Below are 10106 nucleotides of genomic sequence, written 5' to 3'. Positions count from 1 at the left end.
AGAGGAGAAAAAAAAAGATTCTGCATGTTAACAATAATAATTAGATGATAAGTGTGAGATGAAACATTACATCAGGAACAACCTAACTTCATTCAAACCCACCAGTTTGTCATAAAGTTTGCAAAACATTTGATCTTCTGTTAAAAATGCGTGGTAAATTCCCCATCTTAAAGTTATACCCACACAATGAGGGGACTTAGTACTTGAGACTTGAAGAGAAAGGGGCTGGATGTGATTACAAATTGAACTGTAATGCAAACTGTGCTCTTTCAGTCAAGTTTTCCAGTGATGGTTGAGGTTGGCTAACAATTTCTTTCCTGTGCACTGCCCTAAGGATCTGTTCTGTTTCTCCAGGGCATCTTGGCAAGAGACTTGAAGATATTTAAAATCCCTAATTAAAGCCAGGTATTTCACTTCACTTTTATTTTTAAAACATGAAAAAAAAATATTGAGCCAAAGTAAAAAACAAATATTTTCCATTTGCCATTCATTACAGATGTCAGACAGCCATAAATATAGAAATGGTCAGCTGCAGGTGTAACCTAGTTCTGTTGTGTAATGCACACTCTGTTCCTATAACATTACTAAAAATGGTCTGTCTGGCTAATAAATAGCACTACCATTACACAGTAAAAGGTGAAAATTAATGTGAATGCTGCTGGTGAGTTAGCTATATTAACAAGCCAATCATGTAGTATTAGCAGTTATAATGGGGAACAACATAAACTTTTAAGAGCTTGTGCAAAAGCTTTCAGTCCTTTCAATGTTAGGAATTTAAAATGAGTGCTGTCCGGTCACTTTATTTCTTTAAATTTGGGAGGAAAGGTATGTAGGAAGTTTTAAAATAAAGTCACTGGCATCTACATCTAAAAATATAAATAAATAAATAAATAAATTGATGGAGTCCAACCCACATCTATCCAACCCACTATTGTTTCAGATGCTCTTCTGGTAAAGCTCTCTTGCCTTCATCAAAGGTTCTGGCCCATGCATGATAACCTTTGATAGCCTACTGATAAAGAACTGATAACCCCTTACTGATAGCAAAATCTTGTCCACACCAGAGCAAGAAGGGAGTGCATTCTGAAATAGCAGTGAGTAAAGGAAGGCAATAAACAAACAAAAGACTAATTGATTTCTTCTACTTAGACATAGAGCTATGTCTGCTCAACAGCTCCTCTGGCCCCAGTCCTCTTGTTGCTCTTGCATACTTTGGGAAAACCTCAAGATCAGACCATATAACCAATGTTTCCTAGCTGGAGCTTCTTTCCAGATTGCGTCAACATTTGAGGGAGTTTCTGAAATAGATGTATCTTGGCCATTATGGGTAATACCCAGTAACAGATCTACCATCTCCAAATTGCCTAATCCTTCTCTGAATCCAATTTGGTCTCCAGTATCAGTGAGTACTACAATTTAATTGTGTGCTCAGTGAAATGCAGTGTGCTGAGAGTTACAGCCTTAGCCAGGGGGTTCATAGGTCCCACTTGTATGTCCTGAGAGACTTGCTATTGTGTGTAGTCCTAGGATGTCTTCCTCAGTATCCTGCACATCTGGGTAGAAACCACATGCAGTGGCCCAAGATGATAAGTAGGATGATGGGAATCTGCCTGATTAGTAACATATTTTGTGGGTTGCTTATATTTGAGTTAAATGTGCTAATTCTCCCTCTGTCTCTTTCTCCCATTCTTTTAATTTTATTCTTGGCTGCAGAAAAGTCACTAAAGAAAAATGTACCTTGAAAGGCAACTTGTTATGCTTGGCAATGCTTTATTATGTTGCTGTGCCTCTGCACCATATTTGATCTGAACTTGCTTCTAGTAGTCAGGAGATAAGTAGGAGATAAGAAGAGTAGAAAGAAAATTAATTGGAAATATTCCTATTTCATCTATTGGCTGTTAACACACATCAGAGGGTAAAAACTAAAAGACAAATGTCTATCAACTTAAAAAAGCAAGTCTGCTCTCAAATCTAGTGCTATGAGCTCCTGTGGAAAACTCCCCAATGACATTCCTAACTTGCCTGAACAAGAGTGGAAGAATTGATAGTCATTTTATTCTGCTCCATTCTTCTGAAATTATTGCAGTAAAAATTTTGTATCTCCCAAAGTCAAGTGCCTATGAATTTGTCCTGCAATTGCATTTTTAATTGCAGTTTATCAGTACTGTGATTGGATGCATGTTGTGGTGAAGAGGAGAAGGAGGAGGGAATTGAAGTATTACTTATTTGTAAAGTGATGTTAAATTCTGGTCTCAGACAAGTTAATGTCAAAGTTGGAAATTAGTGGAAGCTGATTAAACCCTAAAAATGTGTTGTTGTTGTTTGTGACTAACAAGCAAACAGGCAACTTCAAAAAATTTCTCCAGTCCCTCACAGCAGCTTAGAACTGCTTTGGTTGGGAGCGTTGCTGCCCAAGAACTATCCACTGGTTTTCAAGTGTGGGGCTGGAAGACATGGTTGCAGGTCAGGAACAGGCACCCAGCAAGGCAGTTCCTCTTTTCCCCCAAGTGTGTGTTCACATGGGGTGTGATCCTTCCTGTCTTTAAACAAGTGGAGGAGGCAGCAGTGCCATTTTTCATGCCAGGCGCAGCACTCGCTAAGGAAGGCACTCTAATGCAAATCAGAATTTGCTGTTGCTGGGTTTAACACCTGGTTTGGGAAATGGCTGTGATTTAACAAGCCAGCTCCACTAAACCAGACAAAACTGCCCTTGGTGGTCTCTGCTTTGAGTTGCAGTTGAAAGCTATTGAATTTCCATGGTTACATTTAGTATGCTCCCCTAGTGAAACCCAGGTGAAATGCTGCTGCCAGGAGGTATCACCTGGGAAAGAAAGGACAGGTTACACAAGGAGACAGGCTTAGAAGCAGCCCAGAGGGCGAGAGCCCATATGAACTGCTGCTTGTTGAATTATCTTCTCTGATGCCTGAGGTGATGTGGACATCTTTCAAGAAAGCAGACTGCAGGGAAATGCCTTCTTGATTTTGCAGTGCTAATGCTACCCTGAGTGAAAACATTTGATGGTTACCCATTCCTGCTCAAAACACAAGTATCTGTGAAATATCACTGAAGAGAACGACACAGAACCGAAACAGCTTTTGGCACTGCAAAAGATGAAGAGGGCGTATCAAGGGTGCAGTAGTGATTCTCTGCCTCCTCTTTTATTCTGGCATTTGTAGCAGTCACAGAAACAATTTACTGTTCTATTTAGGGAGGAAATAGCTATAAATCATAGCTAAGGTAGTTCATAATTCCTATAAAACGTACTTAAGAGTTATCAGTGTCCTAAATAAATTTCCACTCTAGACACTGTATGCCACAAATGGTGGGTCCAAATTCAGTCTTCAGTTTTAATTGAACTGGCAAGGAAACACCCCAGAGAAAACAACATTGTTCTATCTGTATGAATTATAAGGTGTTTTCAGGATACTTTAAGAAATAGCTGCTGGCTCAAAAATAAACACAAGAATTGTTGCTAAGTTGGAAAGATGGCTTTTTCAAAAAACCTGTCTTAGACAATATCTACGTGACTAGTGAGCTAATCTAGTATTTTTCATTGACATGTCATCTCCACATTCTTCATCTTTCCACTAACTTTTCACTGTCTTTTTCCTCCAGGGGAAGAGCAGGAATTTTACCTAGTTTGCCGCAGAGGAAAAATGAAGAAGTTAATCAAAATATCATTTGCTAAAAAACATTACTGAACATAGAAATGGAAAATAGGAAAGTGGGAAAGAGATAGGGCCACTTAAAAATCAGAGAGGAAGAAAAAGGAGTGATAGGTAAAATTAAAGGACAGGTCATGGTGAGAGTTGATATGCGGGTAAAATGTAGTAGCAATAAAAAGAAGATTGTGAGAAAAAGTAGTAACAAAGAGAAAGAGATGTAAATATAATCATAGGCAGAAAATAAAGAGAAAATAAAAGAATATAAAATACAATAATAACAGGAGATGGAAGGAGAGCTAGACAGGAAACAGGAAAATAAGGGAAGGAAAAAAGAGAGTTGTATTTAATTAACACATGTTGCTACCTTTTGTCAGAGGGAAGCTGGTACAGGGCAGCCAGGCCAGCTAGAGCTACAGCGTGGAGATTTAGAGGGGCAATGCCTTTATTCCTCTGATTTTTCCTTCAAGCTTTTTTAGCCAGGACGAGCATAGTGAGAGCCAAAGGAGAATGTTTAAAACATGTGATGTGTGTTTGAAAGGGAAATGCAGATACTAGCAGCAGCCCCTCCTGAGGAGGTCCCCGTTAAGCATGGCAGGCATGGTATAGGACTGACATCCCTAAATTGTTCTGAACTCTAACCTCTGCTTCCAGCAGTTGCAGTGTTTACCCTTACTGTGGTGTCTTTTATAGGGAAAAAAAAAAAAAAAAAGGCCAGCTGGGGTTGTTGGGCTGCTTTGTAGGGCTGCAGAGGGTTACAAACAATCCTAATACTCCACGCTCTGGCTTTGCTGGGGAGACCCATCTCTGTGGTGACAAGGTGTCTGGTCCGTGTGACCCAGACAGCAAGCAGACAGGTGTGGGAAGCCACTGGATAATGGACTCTATTCCCTCCCTTTTAAAGCTCATATTTTCATGACAGAAGTCTAATATTGGTGTGGTCATTGCTTCAAAGTTTTTCTGTAGGCAGTTTTAATAAGTAATATTTTATAATGTGAATTGCCAGCTCTTTAATGAGCGTGAGCTGGTGAGCAAATTTTGTGCTGAAATGTGTAACAGTAACACTCTTGCCCTGGAGTGGAGCCACCAGGAACAAATCCTGGCCAGGTTTTGCTGAGCATTAGTTACCTTTGACGTCCAAGGGGCAGTAGCCAGAAGAAGGTTAGTTTTTATGGGTTTAAATGAAAAGATCTGGTTTTATCATCCATCAAGTTTGAGAGTCTTACACCTTTTTTTTTAAATTTTTTTTTACTTTCAAGGCTCAGAAGACAGGCTCACAGGTCCCTGCTCCAGGCTAGAGCAGCCAGTGGAAGCACCAACACCAGTATCACAAAGGTAAGTGCTGCTAATGGTAGGTGAAGCCTCCTGATCAGCAGAGGGGAAATCCATAGGACACTGGAACCTCTTCTTCCTGAAGCCAAGAGGAAATCTCCATCCACAGCATCTGAAATATTTCTGACATGCAACCCAAACATAATAGAGGTGTGAAGACCAGAATGGGAAACATCTACCACAGCTCTGACAGCCAAAGCAAACAGAAAACAGCTGAGTAGTTATGGCTTCAAAATAGCCTGTTTCTCAGTCCATTTTGTGTTTCACTGGCATCCTCACAGACACTGGCCCACATACTTAGAAAACCCCAAATGGATTTTGAAATTAGGAAAAGAAGAAAAAAACCCAAAAATTCTGTGGGTCAGAGATGACTGGCCATAGATTCTCAACATGTTTTGTTTTTCTTGTTGCTTTTCTCTGTGTTTGATTTGGGAGGAGGAGTTGATTTTTGTTTCAACATTTCCTGCTCTTTTCTTTCTTCAACTTTTCCAAAGTACCAAAAAAAATCAGATTATCAATTTTGTTCTACTCTTATTTTATAAACCACTGCGAGAAGCTGTAAAATTAAATATTTTTTTTTCTTTCTAATTTAATGCTAAAAGAGAAAATATCCAGAATTGATGTGGGAAACAATGTGGTTTTTCCAGTAGTCACATAATCATCAGAGAGACTATTACTGATGCTTGATTAAATAGCTCAAATTTACAGTGATTTTTATGAGAAAATCTAGACAACAAATGGATTCTTTACTACTGTCTCAATATTTTTATCAGTAAACTCTTTGCTGCATTTACATCTTGAAAAAAAAAGAAAAGAAAAAAGTTGAAGTGAAGCTTGTTGCATTAATCTAGAACAGCAGAGAGATGATGCTTTTGAATTTGTCTACTCTTTTGAATAACAAACTGAAGAGTGTTCTGCTTGGCAGCCAGGTACACATCTCCCAAAATCTACCCATTTGCTCATTATTGCCAAGAACTGAATGCATTAGCAAGGAAAAAGTGGTCTCTCCCAGAAGGACTGGCAGTGCAAACACCCCAGACCCTACCTTCTCTCCCCTATCTGCCCACATCTGCAGACCCGTGCAGGGACATACCTGGCTGCTCACATTTTGTTAGAGACCCTGCTACAGGGAAGCCACTTTGCCTAAAAATGACTTTTCAAATAATTCAGGTATCTCATTTTTTGCGTTATCAATTTAACTCCAAGTTCAAAGGTTGCTGTGCACAGAAGCCTCTGAAAATAGACTTATTTAAATTATTATTTAAATTATTTATTATTATTTATTTAAATATTATTTATCTCACTGCATTTATTCAACCAAGAAAAGCATCCAGATTGCATTTGGGTGCAGATTTGGAAATATGAAGTTTTCTTCAACTTGATTTTGCTTGGCTAAACTTAATAGAATCATGCAGATTCCCCTAAGTTAGTGGAGTTTAAAAATCATGCTTTGCTTTAAGTTCTCTGATTTCTCAGCCACAACCCTTTCTGGTGCATTCTGGCATCTCAAACCAGCAAGTACTGAACACTGTGGGGCTGACCCAGAGAAGCATTCCTGTAAAAGTTTGATTTCAGGTCTTGTTGAGCACCAGTTCCTGAAAACATAAAGCCGATCACACATCTGACTGCTTTATTGGATCCAGACCAGGGCACAAGGGCTCGGAGAGGGCCATGTCCGTGCTGTGGTGACAAACATCTGCACCTGGTGATGAGGCTGGCTCCCCTCCAGGCTCCATGCTGCACTTGGCTATTTTAGGACAGGTTAGGTACCAGAGCTGGGTGGAGAGGGATGGTTTATTATGTGAAAAAAGGTCAGAAGTTTGCCTGCTTGCTCAAACCAGCCAAATCTGGTTTTAATCTATGAAAACACACCAAAACACCCTCTCTGAGAAAAAGGTATGTTGTGTTTTCCTGACCACCGTTTTCCCTGGTGGCAAGTTTCTCATTCAAAATTATATCCACAGCTTTGTTTATGGGACTTTATAGAAGGCTTTGTATGGGTTAGAAAGGGGAGGGAATACTCCCATACGCAGAAACACAGAACCCATTAAAGCACAAGAGGCTCTGTTGGTTCCCCTCCCCAGCTGCTACTAAGTTTATTTGCAGGCTGCAGATCGGGCCTGTGGCCCATGTGCAGCACATATGTGGGAATTAATTTCCAGCACAGCCGCAGGACTGTGGGTCCGGCAGACCCTCCCCATGCCCCCTCCACGCTGCCTCCATGGGAGCCAGAGCAGCATCGAGTGCCTCAGCGTCACGGGGCACCGCCGGCATTCCCGTCCTCCTGCCGCAGCCGTGGGGCTCAACAGCACGGGGAGCCTCGTGTGGGCCCCCTTGCCAGTCCGGAGCAAAGCTGGCAGCACGGCGGAGCCTGGGGCGGCGGTCAGGGAGGGCGAGGCTGGGCTGGGCTGTGCCGCCATCTCCCGCAGGCGCGGGGCCTGTCCCCTCTGCGGCCGCGGCCCTCACGCTCTGCTCGGCGGCGTCGGCATCGAGAGCTGCTGGGAGCAAGAGCTCTGGGCGGAAATATCAAAGGCCCATGTTGAAACTCAGACAGGGAAAGGGGATGGGATTGATTGCTTAAATTAGCTCTCCTTCCCATCTTGTCTTCTGCACAGGAGGAACAAGTTAGTTCCTTTTTTCCTACATCCCGGTAGATGTTGGGAAGGGTTGTCTTGCAGTGGGATGTGCAAAGACATCATCTCTTTTAAACTTCTGCTAAAGGGAAAGGGAAGGAAAAAGAAGAAAAGTAGGGGAAAGGAGAGCTGATTGTAACTGCAATCAAAAAGCATTTGTGAGGGGCTCATCCTGAGAAGAAAAGACCTAAGATTTAGGGGGCTCTTAACTCATTTGCAGATATACGAATAAGCATTACAAAAAAAAGCAGTGATTCCATTACTAAAGTGAATGAAACTAATGAAGGATACTCTTTTAAAACAAATTATTGTATAGGAAGTATGTGCAGGTCAAATGTCAGCAGATAACCTAACTCTACCCTAAATGTTTTTAGACATTTTAGCAGTTTTTAGATATCCATTTCCACGTGCATCTGTCTGTTGTTCAGCTGAACAACAGGGTCATCTCTGCTCAAAAGCTAAAGTCACATTTAAAGTAAGCAGTGACCTCTGAATAAAAAAATAACAAAATCACATGCAGAATAAGAGGTGTGATGGTGACACTGACTTTAAGCTTCAGGTTTGTTTTGTTCCTAAGTTCCTTAGGGCCTTTTTTGGGTTTTTTTGGGGGTTTTTTTTGTTGGGTTTTTTTTTAATAGAAGTAGGGGATTTTTTTCATATCAATTAATTGTCTCTCAAGAATTTCGACCAATAATTTCTTTCAGTAAAATTCAAAGTATCTAGAAGCACTAAATTTGGCAAAAGTGTTTTGCTTTCCTTAAACCCATGCAGAGATACTGAGGTCCAGTTCATGGCTGTGGGAACTGCTGCTGTGGCCCCACATACCACAGCATTATCCTGGGAGGCGTAAGCCCCTCTCCCACTGCTGTCTCATCATGTTGGTATCCTAAAGAGAACTCCACAGACTCCCATTTAAAACTCCCAGATGTGGACAATGGGATGTGGTAGCTGCTGGGGACATCAGTTGCTGTTTCAGGCTGCTACAGAGAGGAGTGGGGCTTTCCAAGGTGCCAAAAGGGCTTGCTGGGAGCTCCCCTCCCTCCCTCCCTCCCTCCTGCCTCCAGCTCGGTGGTTTCCCTACCACTCCCAGCTCCTCCTCAGTTGCACCTCACCAGTTTTTCTCACCTCCTTAAAAGAGAAGAACTAAGTATTTATTTAGGATGTGTAGTTTTCCGAAATAGATGAAAAGGGAATGGTTTACCTTGGAGTCTGGGAGTTTGGCCTGTAAATAACTATCTGTAATACCTGTCCCCTTTGCTGTAATAAACCAAAGTTTAGTCCTCTGGTCTTCAGAGAGAAAACCCTCATTCACTCTGCTATTAGCCACCACCTAATTTATTTCTTTTCCATGGCTATTAGTATTGAATCAAAGTTTGTTTCTGAGGCTGAGAGGAAAGATGGTTTTAGTATTGGCTCTAATAATGTATTTTACCTCAAGCCACTGACACAAACAATTATTTGCTCAAGGATCACCAGAGAAGTGGTTGAAAAGCACCTAAAGATTTTATTTGGAACTTGATTTGTGTTGATGTTCAAGAATTCATCCTTTTATCAGAAGAAGGAAAGCCTTAAAATACTGATTTGAAAATAACACAGGCAAAGGCTTTCTTGTGGTATTTGCAAAAAATTTTGGTCAGGCAAAAATTCCAGGGAAGCTGACTTCCCCTTGTAATTGTAACACTTCTCTGCTAAATTTGGGAATGAAAAGCAAAAGAAACAAATTTTTTAGTTTTTCATTCAAAATGATCCAAAGCTAAGTAATTTGACTTTCTATTCACTATAGAGGAAAGTGCTATTAAGGTCTAGAGTTCAGCCCAACCATAACTTCTGTGACAGCTGCAGGTTTGTTTCTAGGATTCCACCTCAAGTAAATACCTGCTATTTGTATGAATGTTTTGTAGAGATGATGGAGTCAAAATGACTGCTTTGCTGCTGCTGTATGTACCTTGGAGCTGGATTTTTCTGTGAAGTCTGTAGAAGCTTGTTACCATGTTAAATGCCCAGCTTTCACTAAATCCACACCTGAAGGGTAAGTAAACGAATCCTGAATTTCACATTTGAAGGTATGTGTGCTTTTCATGGATTTATGCCAGCTAGATTTTAGATTTAAAGAAACATTGTCATAACTTTAACCACACTGTGGCTAGGCCAGACCTCAAAGATCTTGTTCCTAGGGCCACTGCCCTTTGAAGTGGCACCACTGACAATTTTAGCTACTGTAGGTATTTATGAGGTACAAAATTATAAAGTAAACAGGCATAAAATGTTATTTTAACAGCATACAAGCATCACCAAGCTGATTATATTCTTGTGTTCCAACCATTGGTTTACTCAATTTGATTTTTGTTTTCTCTCATCTCTTTCTTCCTTTTCTGTTCTTTTTTTTTCTATATGAACCTGTCCTGAAAAAACATAGAATATTTGCCAACTGCAATAGGAAATCTCTAACAGCTCAGATATGTTTACTATGAATTGAAC

General features: G+C 40.7%; 1 long non-coding RNA gene across 1 annotated transcript; it reads left to right on the top strand.

Moving 5' to 3' along the window:
• The first annotated feature begins 353 nt into the window (after positions 1-353).
• On the top strand, positions 354-9657 carry LOC120496985. The gene is made up of 3 exons (XR_005626389.1): positions 354-405; positions 4923-4998; positions 9530-9657. It is a non-coding gene; the product is annotated as an uncharacterized LOC120496985 (long non-coding RNA).
• The last annotated feature ends 449 nt before the right edge of the window (positions 9658-10106 follow it).

This window comes from Passer montanus, unplaced genomic scaffold (genome assembly GCF_014805655.1).
Source record: "Passer montanus isolate IOZ18808 unplaced genomic scaffold, ASM1480565v1 scaffold12, whole genome shotgun sequence".
Classification (NCBI taxonomy): domain Eukaryota; kingdom Metazoa; phylum Chordata; class Aves; order Passeriformes; family Passeridae; genus Passer; species Passer montanus.
Note: the sequence above shows the minus strand (reverse complement) of the source record. Positions and strands in the feature narration are given on the sequence as shown.